This window comes from Drosophila pseudoobscura, chromosome X (genome assembly GCF_009870125.1).
Source record: "Drosophila pseudoobscura strain MV-25-SWS-2005 chromosome X, UCI_Dpse_MV25, whole genome shotgun sequence".
Taxonomy (NCBI): Eukaryota; Metazoa; Arthropoda; class Insecta; order Diptera; family Drosophilidae; genus Drosophila; species Drosophila pseudoobscura.
Genome location: NC_046683.1, coordinates 28,066,605 through 28,078,005, shown reverse-complemented (window position 1 = coordinate 28,078,005; position 11,401 = coordinate 28,066,605).

The window sequence follows — 11,401 nt, the reverse complement described above, 5'->3', positions numbered from 1 at the left end:
GGTATGAATTAAAAGTGGTTACTGTTGAAGAAAAAAAGAAAATATAAATTTTTCCCCCACAATGCCGTATTTAAACGATTTAATATGTGAAAATCTACGCTCGAGCAAGAAAGAGTGCATAGCGGCACTGCATAAATTCGTGTTCGAGGCCGAGGGAGACAGAATCAACCGAAAAAGATTACCCGAATTTTCTGGCTTCCTCTACGACGAAAATGATGAGAGGTACAATGCAAAGAAGGAATACGCAGCAAATGATGAAAAAGAAAAGGATAGCAACAATTCGTTTGAGAAGGCAGACCATGCCAGCATAGAAAACATGGCAGAGAAAAACGACGACAGAGAACAAAGAAGACACGCTACAACATAGATATGTTGCAGGCATTATTGTCAGAATTTAAGTCGAATGTAACCAGCAAGCAAATTCATTAGCAACTCGCGCAAACGAAACGACAATGAGTGTGTATTCGAATATTTCTACAAAATGAAAGACATTGCATCACGAGGAAGTATTGCAGACGACACATTTTTCCAATATTTAATTGACGGCATAGATGGAAAAGGTGTGAATAAGACAATTTTGTACGGCGCTACAAATATAAATCAGTTTAAAGAAAAATTAAAGTGCTTTAAAACAATTATGGAAAAAGAGAAGTCGAAGCGCAATGAAATCAATATAAAAGATGTTATGATCCGCCTCTTTGCCACCCTGGCCTATCGCTCCCAGCTAGCTCACGGGGAAGTCAGGGGTGTTTCCGACCCGATAAGTCAGGGGACGGATTGAACAAAACAAAAACAAAAAAAAAACATACAAAAAAAACAAATCTAATTTATAGGACAGACTTGTCTTCGTTGGCACTTTCGTCAGCGGGGATAGTTGGTTTCGTTATCCCTAGTAGGGTCCCACCCTTCCATGAGCGCCATTTTCCATGAGCGCTCCCTTTTCATATTCAGGGTCCCACTCTTCTTCTCGCTCTCGTCCCACCCAACTACCGTTTTCTATTCACTCATGACTCTTTTCAAATTTTCATTTTTATATCCATTATATTTTCTTACTTATCTTCTTGAACATTAATTCATAATCTAGGTTTATATAAAGGAAACAAACACTAACACTAAAAAAATACTAACAAAAAAAAATAAACCCTATTTCGGCCGAATTGGCAGCCCCCTTTGATAGAAGTTTTTGCTTCCTGATGCTTGCTGATGTTTACGTTTAATCGTGGTGTTTTTTTTTTTATATGATCGTGATATATTGTTTAATTGTGGGTCAGACGGGTGTAGATGTGTGAAATGTGGTGATGTTATGTGATGTGTTATGAATGAGGGTATACATGCGTGGGTTGGGTGTGATGTGTGTGGATGAAGGTGTGTGACATTGATTCGTGTGGGTTTATTTCTGCTTTGAAGTCTGGATTCTTTCCCCGGGGGGGTTGGTGTGTGGGGACAGAAACGTGTCTCCAGTCGGTGCTCCGCTGACGGTTCCTTGGTGCCGGTGCTCCGCTGACGGTTCCTTGGTGTCGGTGCTCCGCTGCCGGTTCTCTCACCAGTTTTCCGGCCTGGCCAGTACCGGGCTGCTGCTGCCGCGGTCCGCCGCTTCTGCTGATGTTGATGCCTGCCGCTGATGTCTTGGTGGGCTCGTCGTCTACACGATCACCAATTTTGTTTCCTTTTTTTTTTTCTTTCAGGGCACGTGCGGCCTCCACTATTCTCCACCGGAAACTCTCCTCTCTCTTTTTCTTCCTCCTCGCACCGTTTCCTTTTCTCCCACGCAACTCTGCCACTGCTTCCCAGGATCCACTATAGATGCCGCTGTCTCTTTCTTCTCCAGCCCTGATACTTATCGGCTCTGTCCAAAACCGCCCATAACAAAGAAACCGACAAAAAAAGTCAAAGCATGAACAAAGAAGATAAGAAAGAAGTGAAATGTTATAATTGCGGTGGTAAAGGTCACTTATCGAGTAACTGTCAAAATAAAGATAGAGGTCGAAAGTGTTTCAAATGCAATCAATTCGGGCATATTTCTAAAGATTGTAAAGTTGAAAAGTTTGGTGCAACGTCAGTAAATACGCGTAGATTGCAGCCATAACCCGATATGGCACACAAAGAAGTCGCATTTGAAAATAAAAAGTGTATCGCGCTTTTTGATACGTGCAGCAAGTTCAACGTTATGCGGGAAGACTTTTATCGCTAAATTGGCAAGCCGAAATTGGAAAGCTGTACAATTGTTCTTATCGGATTTGGCCATTGCGACTCTAATAGGATACAACAGTTGGACATTTTAAGCGCAAAATTATAATTGGCGATGGCAAATTCTTGTCAGATTTTAATGTCGTACCAACCAGACTTATCGACGTGAAGCTAATTATTGGAGAAGAACTGTGTTTACTGGCGGAAATCGTTTTTAATAGAAACGGACTTCAAGTGCGCAATATGTCGAGCGCTGACGAACTAAATATAATGAAAATTTGTGCGGAAATTGACAATGACGTAATTGACATTGTAACGAACCTGCTTTTTGGGCTCGCTTGAGTTTGCTGGGCTCGCTCAGCGGTCGGCAGATTCGCAGCAACGTATTTTTATTGTTGCCCCCAACGACAAATGATAAGACTTTCCTTTTAGTTTGATTTTCGCTTTATTTGCAATTCTATTAGGACTTAGGGCTAGGTATTACAGTTTCTCTCAATTATCAATCTCCACCACGCGGGGGCTCTCGTCGGGTGTGGCAGCGTCGAGGCTATTGATTGGGGCAAGTTGACCTCCGCTATTGCTTTGGCCCGCCACTCGAATCCGCACTCCACGTCTCGCACTCCCCTCCTAGCTTCCGCCGGCTTACGGGGATCTTCCCTTAACTTAGACTTACTCTGGGGGGGCAGGCGGGGCCTGTCTGCCTGCTACTACACTTCACTACACTTCTTTGTTTCGGACCGAATATCACTCTTGCGTTTCGACCGGGTCTCAACGTGCGCGCGCGCTTACTTATCTGCGTGAAAAGAGACCCGCTTTGACGCCGCCGCCTCCTTTTATAACCCCTTGCCAGGCCCCGGCTCGGCGTCGGTAGTTTTCCATCGCCGTCTCCTGGTTTCCACGGCCTTCGTAACGGGGCCTGGCCGGCGGCGTGATCCCGTGCCCTTATTTGGTCATGCGCCAAATTACTGCTGGCCCGATCCCGCCGTTTCCTTTGCCTCTCTTGTGTCTCTCTCTCCGAGAGCAGGGCACTTCCCCTCTCGAGGCCCTTGGCCTCTTCGCCGCGTCCGGATAACCGGGGGCATCTGGCCTGACCTTCGCCTTATCCGGCCGGCCGTCAGCTTTTATCCGACTGTGCTTTTGGTCGCACTCGGCCTGTGGGAACCATGGTTCCTCACACCCCCCTCTTTCTTCCCGTAGCGGAATACTTCCGTTTTCCGCGATCTCGGGATAGGGTGGGCTTTCCTCATTCAAACGGCCCGAAGTTGCGCGCGCCCTTTGTTGTACTTGGGATCGCCGGCGTTCTGGCGCCCTCTGGCGCCTTGGCTCGGGGGCGCTGTCAGCCCTTGCCCTTTTTTTGGCTGGCGCCGACTCCCGCCTATCGATAAGGTGTAGGGGCGCTTCTGCGATCCACTCGATACTTCCCCCCCTAGTCGATATTCCGTTTTCTTCTTTTCTTTGTTTTTTTTTCTTTATTCATTTTCTCCCGCGTGTTCTGCCCTTTTTTTTTTTTGTGTTTCTGCTGCCCCCCCCCTTTTTCTTCTCTTCTCCGTCTTCCCTTATTTCTGCTCTCTGAATACTTCGGTGCGCGTGGCCGACATGGCGATGCGGTAACGCGTACCTCGCTCGCTTACCAGCTTCTTCACACGTCTACCCACGAGACGTATCTGGGCCTGTGCGCGGCTCACTGCCGCCGGCCACTCCTCCCGCGGGATCGCCTTCCAGTGGCCCGTGGCTGCCGGTGCTGAGCTCTGCCGATGCAGGGCCGGCCGCTTGGGTCTTTCCTGGGGCTCCGGGCAGGAGGCCTGCCTCTTCAGTGTTGGGCGCTCGACCGCCCCCGACCTCTCCGGCGCGGGCCACACCCACGGACCGCGTTCCCACGTCTCGACCTCCGCGCGTTCCGTCGCCTCCGCCGTCGCCGCCTCCGCCGTCGCCGCCTCTGCCGTCGCCGCCTCTGCCGTCGCCGTCTCCGCCGTCGCCGACTCTGCCGTTGCCGACTCTGCCGTCGCCGCCTCTGCCGTCGCCGACTCTGCCGTCGCCGCCTCTGCCGTCGCCGCCTCCGCCGTCGCCGCCTCTGCCGTCGCCGCCTCTGCCGTTGCCGTCTCCGCCGACGCCGCCTCTGCCGTTGCCGATTCTGCCGTCGCCGCCTCTGCCGTTGCCGCCTCTGCCGTCGCCGCCTCTGCCGTTGCCGCCTCTGTCGTCGCCGCCTCTGCCGTTGCCGTCGCCGCCTCCGCCGTCGCCGGCACGGGATCCGATTTGTGGTTTCTCCTCCGCGGATCCCTGTCGTTGCTGCCGAGGGGGCTCTCCTCCCACACCCGGGCGCCGGTCTCTGGCTGCGTCTCGCACGGGGCGGGCCCCGAGGCCCACGTGATGTGTAGGGTCTGGTGGTGCCACACCATCCCCTGGCGCACGGCTGTCCTCACCTCCTGGGACACGTATGGCCCTATTACGGCCGCCTCCGGTCCCCTCCATTGTGGCTGCTGCTGCCACTGCCCGTTCTCTTGCTGCTGCTGCTGCTGCTGCTGCTGGCGCTGCTGATGTTGGTGCTGCTGCTGCTGCTGCGGCTGCTGATGTTGGTGCTGCTGCTGCTGTTGCTGCTGCGGCTGCTGATGTTGGTGCTGCTGCTGCTGCTGCTGCTGCTGCTGCTTCTGCTGCTGCTGCTTCTCGGAGCCCTCTTCCTCCTCGGCCGGTGGCGTAGGCTGCCACAATTCGTCTTCCTCCTCCTCGGCCTGTTGCAGTCGCCGCTGCCATTCGGCCTCGGGATTCGAGGCCCGCTCGCCCCTGGCCGGGGACTGCATCGGCGGCTGTACCACTCGGAATGGCGGGGGTGGCGGCGCCTCGTCGCTCTCGTGGCCGGGCTCCTCCTTCCTGGTGGCCTTTCTTTCCTGTCGCCGCCGCGCCTCCAGCCGCTCGTCCCTCCGCCGTCGGATCGTCCGCGCCGCCTCCAGCACCCGGCGGATCCGGCGCTTCTCCTCCGCCGTTGCCTCCTGGAACCTCCGCTTCAACGCCTCGCCCCGGTCGCGCATGGTCCGCGGCCTTCTCACGCCGGCCCTCTCTTGGGCGGTTGGGGCGTGTGGACCGTCGACGCAAATCACGTCGTCCTCGATCTCCCCGGCCCCCTCGTCTGAGGATACCGTCGGCGACACGGAGTCGTGGCCCGACGGCGCCGGAGATACTAATGGCGAGGCCAACAGTTGGAGGAACTGGGAGCCATCGCACCAATCCTCCTCGTCGCCACGCGAGAGCACGGACGCCCGTCGCTGACGAGAAGCCTCGGCGCGGTAGCCCCCCTCCCCCATTATCGCCTGCTGCTCCTCCAAGAACGCCCTGAGGTCTTCCATCTTCTTCTTTCCATCCTCGTGGTTGAGCCGTTTCGTCTCCATTTTTTTTTTTTTCCTTTTTTTTTCTTTTGCTGTGTTTTCTCCTTGTTGATAATTACCTTCAAGTGTCCGCCGTTCCGTCTTCCACCCGCATATATACCCGCGTTGCATTACCAGTCGTTCCCTCTAACGGTGCCGGTGCGTCGGGTTCGGTCTCTCATGCCTGGTTCTAACGGTTGTTACGCGTGTGCTCATGGCCTCTCTCTACAGGCCGCGCTCTCTAACGGCATCTTTCCCCTGGTTGGGTGAGTACCGACGCGCTCTCCGCTCTCTATCCGACTTCGCCTTGTCTCTTTTTTTTTTTTGGATACTGTTTTGTTCTCGCCGCGCTCTGTGTTGGCTGACGGATAATATTTTTCCATCTTTGATGGACCCACCCCCTTCCCATTTGTGTTTACGTGTATTTTTCTTTTTATTTTAATTACACTTTGCTTCCCTGCTACCGTCGACCTGTTCTTCATCCCGTGCTGATTGGACCCTCCTTGGCCTGGGTGAGTTCTCCCGACCCGGATGACTTTTACTTAACCCTTTCTCCCCTTTCCAGCTCGCCCTCTGCCCTCACTGCGGGTCGCTTGCCGCGATTCCGCTCGTGAACAACGGGTCCTTCGACCCTCCGCCCGGGCTGGAATCTTTGGCTCACATCCCAGGGCAACTACTACGCGCCCCCGGCCGGACTCTTTTGACCGGCGTCTCCCTCACACAGTGGCTCGGACCCGAGGGTCATCCGACTCCTCGCCCGGTAGACCACGCATGAGCGGCACCCGTCGTTCCGGCCCGACGCTCGTAGTTGCCCTGTGAGGCCGCGTTGAGGCGTGAGCCTGGCCCCTGGGTTTCCCTTGGTCATCCGCTGCCTGTGATCACCCTCCCCGACCCCGGATTCGCCTCCCAGCTTTGGGGACGCGTTTCCTGTTCAGGTTTGCTGAGTTTTTCCTCTTCTCGCATTAATTTTCTTTACTCCTACTAATTCTCACTCTTTTTTTTCCAGATCGTTCCAACCACAGCTTTCCTGCTCCTTCTCTTTTTTTTTTTTATTAAATCTAAGTGCGCCATTCCGTCACCCTGCGTGCTGACGAGTCTTGTGCGTGTCCTGCGCGGCACCCTTCCCCCGTCTCTAAGTGCACCAGTCCGTCACCCTGCGTGCTGACGAGTCTCGTGCGTGTCCTGCGCGGCACACTTCCCCGTGTCCTGCGTGGCACTCCTCCCCGTGTCCTGCGTGGCACTTTTAGGGTGACCCCTTCTATCCATTCCCCCCTCACCCCTGCGTCTCTCGCTCCTCGGGCTGGGGTTTCAGGTCCCGTATGTGGGCCGTTCTCTTCTTCCTGTCGCCCTCCTTTCTTAGGTGGCAGATAACGGGGGATATAAAGTCCTCTATCTGGTATGGCCCATCGTACCTTGGTGCCAGCTTCGCGGCGAATCCCTCCGCCGCATTGGACAGGTGGTGCTGTTTGGCCCATACGATTTCTCCCACTTTGGGTCTCCACGGTCTTCTTCTCAGGTTGTAGTGCCTGGCCTGATCCTGGGCTGCCCTTTCCAAGTTCCGTCGTACCAACTGAAATAGCTCTTTTAACTTCTTCGCATTTTCATCCGGCGTCTCTGTGCCCTGCCCCGTGCCTACCGTCTCCTCGTCATATAGGGCCTTTGGCAGCCGGGGTTCCCTTCCTTGCACCACGAACGCCGGTGAATATCCAGTTGCATCCGACACTCCCGAATTCATGGCCAGCATTAGCTCCGGCCATTTTTCGTCCCAACACCTTTGATCGCCCTCGGTGAACTGAGCGATCATGGTCTTTATTGTTCTGTTTGTTCGCTCTGTCGGGTTTTCTTGCGGCGTGTATGGCGCCGTGAACTGGTGGCGGACTCCTAGCTGCTCCAGAAATCGTTTAAATGCCCTGCCCGCAAACTGCACCCCATTGTCTGTAATGAAGACTTTGGGTGCCCCAAACCGGGCTATTATGCGTTCTCGACAGGCCTTTATTAGTGCCTCGGCTGTGGCCTTCCTCAGCGGCACCAACTCGGTCCATTTTGAGAATCGATCCACTAGCACCAGCAGCATCGAGTTCCCATGCTTCGATCTCGGCAGGGGACCCACGAAGTCCGCGCATACCGTTGCCCATGGCTCTTCCGGTACCTGTGTCAACATCTCCCCTGCCGCTTGTAGCTGACTTGGCTTAAAACGCAAGCATAGTTCGCACTTTCGCACGTAGGCCCTCACGTCTCTGTACATCCCCGGCCAGTAATACCTTGCTGCCACCCGTGCCGCGGTTCTCCTTCCGCCGGCGTGGCCTGCCTCCGGGTTATCGTGGCTCTCCTTTAAAACCCTTTCTCGGGCATATTTCGGCACACATAACTTCCACGACGCGACTTCCTCGCTCCCGGCCCGGTGCGGAATGTGCCGGTACAGGTTCCCCCCCTTCTCCACATAGTCGGGGTACTTTGGGGCTTCTTTCCTGATCTTCTCCGCCATGCCTTCTAACCACTTGCAGGGCGGCTCGCCCACTGGCGGTGTTCCCTCCACATTTCTTATTCGACGGCCTCGCTCCTCCACCGGCTGTCGGGAGAGTGCGTCGGCTACCACGTTGAGCTGTCCTTTCCTGTATGCGATTTCAAAGTCGTACTGCTGCAACTCTAATGCCCATCTCGCCACTCTTCCCGACGGACTCTCTATGCTATTTAACCATTTCAGAGCCATGTGGTCCGTGACCACCTTGAAGCGATACCCTTCCAAGTATGGCCTCAACCGGCGTATGGCCCACACAATGGCCAGACATTCTTTCTCCGTCGCCGAATAGTTCCTTTCGGGTCCGTTTAGCGTCCTGCTAGCATACGATATTACCCGCTCTCCCCTTTCCGTCTCCTGAGTGAGAATCGCGCCCAGCCCATAATCACTGGCGTCTGTCTGCAGGATGAATTTCTTCGAGAAGTCGGGGCACGCTAGCACGGGGTCCGCCACTAGCCTTCTCTTCACCTCCTCGAACGCTTCCTGCCGTTCCCGGGTCCAGACCCATTCTGTCTTCTTCTTGAGGAGCCCGGTGAGAGGCTGCACTAGGGTGGCGAAGTCGGGCACGAACCTCCGGTACCACGAGGCCACTCCCAAGTACTGCCTTAGCTCCTTGACATTGGTCGGCGGCTTCAGTTCGGCGATGGCTGCGACTTTCTCGGGGTCCGTACATATCCCTTCGCCGGTTACCTTGTGGCCCAGATACCGCAGCTCTTTCCTGAAGAATTCGCACTTGTCCGCATTCAGCCGCAGGTTGGCCAAGCGGAGCCGTCGAAACACCTCTTTCAGGTTTCTTCGGTGTTCTTCTTCTGTTCGCCCGATGACCACTATGTCATCCTGGTACGCGAATGCGTGCGGCATCATCTCGGGCCCTATCACTTGGTCTAATGCCCGTTGGAAGGTGGCCGACGCGGAGTGTAACCCAAACGGCATCACCTTCCATTGGTAGAGCCCCTTGCCGGGCACCGTGAACGCCGTGATCGGCCGGCTGCTCTCGGCCAGGGGGATCTGCCAATATCCATCCTTCAGATCCAGGCTACTTATGAACTTTGCTTCCCGCAGCTGATCGAGTATGTAATCGATCCTGGGCATTGGGTATGCGTCCTTTACTGATCTCGCGTTCACTTGACGAAAGTCCACGCACAATCTCCACTTGCCATTCTTCTTCTTCACCATCACTATAGGCGAACTGTAGGGGCTCTTTGACGGCTCTATGCATCCCTTTTCTAGCAGTTCGTCCACTTTCTGGTTAATCTCGGCCTGCATTTTGGGGTTCTTTGGGTAATACCTTTGTTTAATCGGTTGCGGGTCACTCATGGTGATTGTATGCACCGCCACATTAGACACCCCCTCGATCTTGGCAAACGCCTCCAACTCTCGGGCCAAGAAGTCCTCCACTGGCTCGTCCCTCGCCCCCTCATTCCCGTTTGTGCTTTCCGTCACCTCTCGGGCGGCCGTTCTTAGGGTCGTGTCCGTCTTGTTGGCGTATTCCGGTCCTGTCTCTCCAGCTTCGGCCTTCGCCACTGACAGTCTTTCCTCCTGTCCTCCTCGTTCCCGATCTTGGGCAGGGATCACCACCCTGTGTCCTGCACAGGTCACCACTGCCCCGACCGCGCGGAGGAAATCCCATCCCAACACTAACTCGTCGATCACACCCGGCAATACGAGTAGCACCATTGGGATCTCCTTGTTCCCAAAGCCTACCTTCGTTTCGATCTGGTGTGTGATCTCCTGGCTATGGCCATCTGCCAACCTCACCCTTTTCCTTGCCGCCACCTCCCGGCCTTCACCCTTCAGTCGGTCCGCCAGCTCGCGGCTTACGAAACTGCTGGTGGCTCCTGTATCCACCGTGGCTTGCAGCTCCACGCCCGCGACCTCCACTACTGCGGATAACTGCTCCTCCTCGCAGATCAGCCTGCCGACTAGGCTTGAGGGACCGTTTCTTGCGACCCTGGCACGGCCCTCCGCGGCGTGGGTCGCGGGGCGTTTCCCGTCTTCCTGCAGCACTGCCACGCCGAGATGCCCACTTTTCCGCATCTCCAGCAGTAGGTGAGCGGTCGACCGTTGCACTCCCGGCTCCAATGATCCGCGCTCCCACACCTTCGGCACGCCTGGGCCGGATTCTTGACATATCCGTCCTCGATATTGCCGTTGGTCGGTGTCGGCAAGCGGCCATGCGCTCCCCTTTCCTCCCGTGCTGCCTCCTCCAGCGGGCCGTCTTTGCATCGTCGACATGCCGTCGTGTCGGCCGGCTTGTGGAAGGGATTCGCTGCCCGGGCTTTCACGGTGGGATTCTCCCGTTGGAACTCTTGGCGGTCCCTTTCCAGCGCCTCGAACTCGTCTGCCAGTTCCATCATGGTGTCGAGATCCTTGCACCGGTGTGGTCTCATATACGCTCTCAAGTCGGGCATGCTATTCTCCCGAATCAACTCCGTTTGCTCCTCTTGGGGACATTTCAGGGGTCGCATAAGCGTCTGCATCTCTACCATGTATTCTTTGAACGGTTCGCCCCACTTCTGCTTCCGCATCCTCACTTCCTGCAGCAACTTCTCAAAGTATCCCCGAGGCAGAAAGTAAGCCTGGAAGCTGGAAGAGAACTCTTTCCACGTTCTCCACTGCCGATTGTTCGCCACGAACCACATCAACGCCCGCCCTTTTAGCAGCTCCGGCATCGCCCTGGGGATCAGATCCGGATCCAGACCGTATGTCTCTGCGGACCACTCGACCTGCTCCAAGAACTCGAGAGGCTTCGTCGTACCGTCGAACCGGAACGACCACTCTCTCACCTGTTTCGCCACTCTAGCGTAGTCCAGGTGTGCTGGCCGTGTGGTGGCTGGTTCGACCCTCTCCCTCTCGGCTTCTCGGCTTCGATCCCTTCCTGGGTGACGGGGCCTGCTGGGCGTTCCTGTGTGTGAGCGTTCTGGTATGGGCACTGAGAGACTCGCTATCAACTCTCTTTGTATATCGACGGGGGACCTCCACAGCGCAGCCGCGGCTGCGCCGGGTGGGGGCGCCAGGTGCTCGTACGCGGCTTGTTTATCGTCCGCCCGGGGTGTCGGCGAGGACCTGTTCGCCCGACACTCCCACACCTCTATCAGATCGGCCCACTCTGCCTCATCCTCGTGTTCCCTCATCCATTCCTTAAAGGTTCTTCTCATGTCGTCCACGGTACCCTCCAACCGCACGCCGAAGGCGTGGCCGCATTGGACAAGCTCCTCCTTTCTCAACCGATGGATCCATTGTCCCTTCCCCATTCTCTCGTCTATACTCTCCCTCCCTTTGTCCTATTATTTGTCGTTGTAGGCCCCACGTTGGGCGCCAGTTGTAACGAACCTGCTTT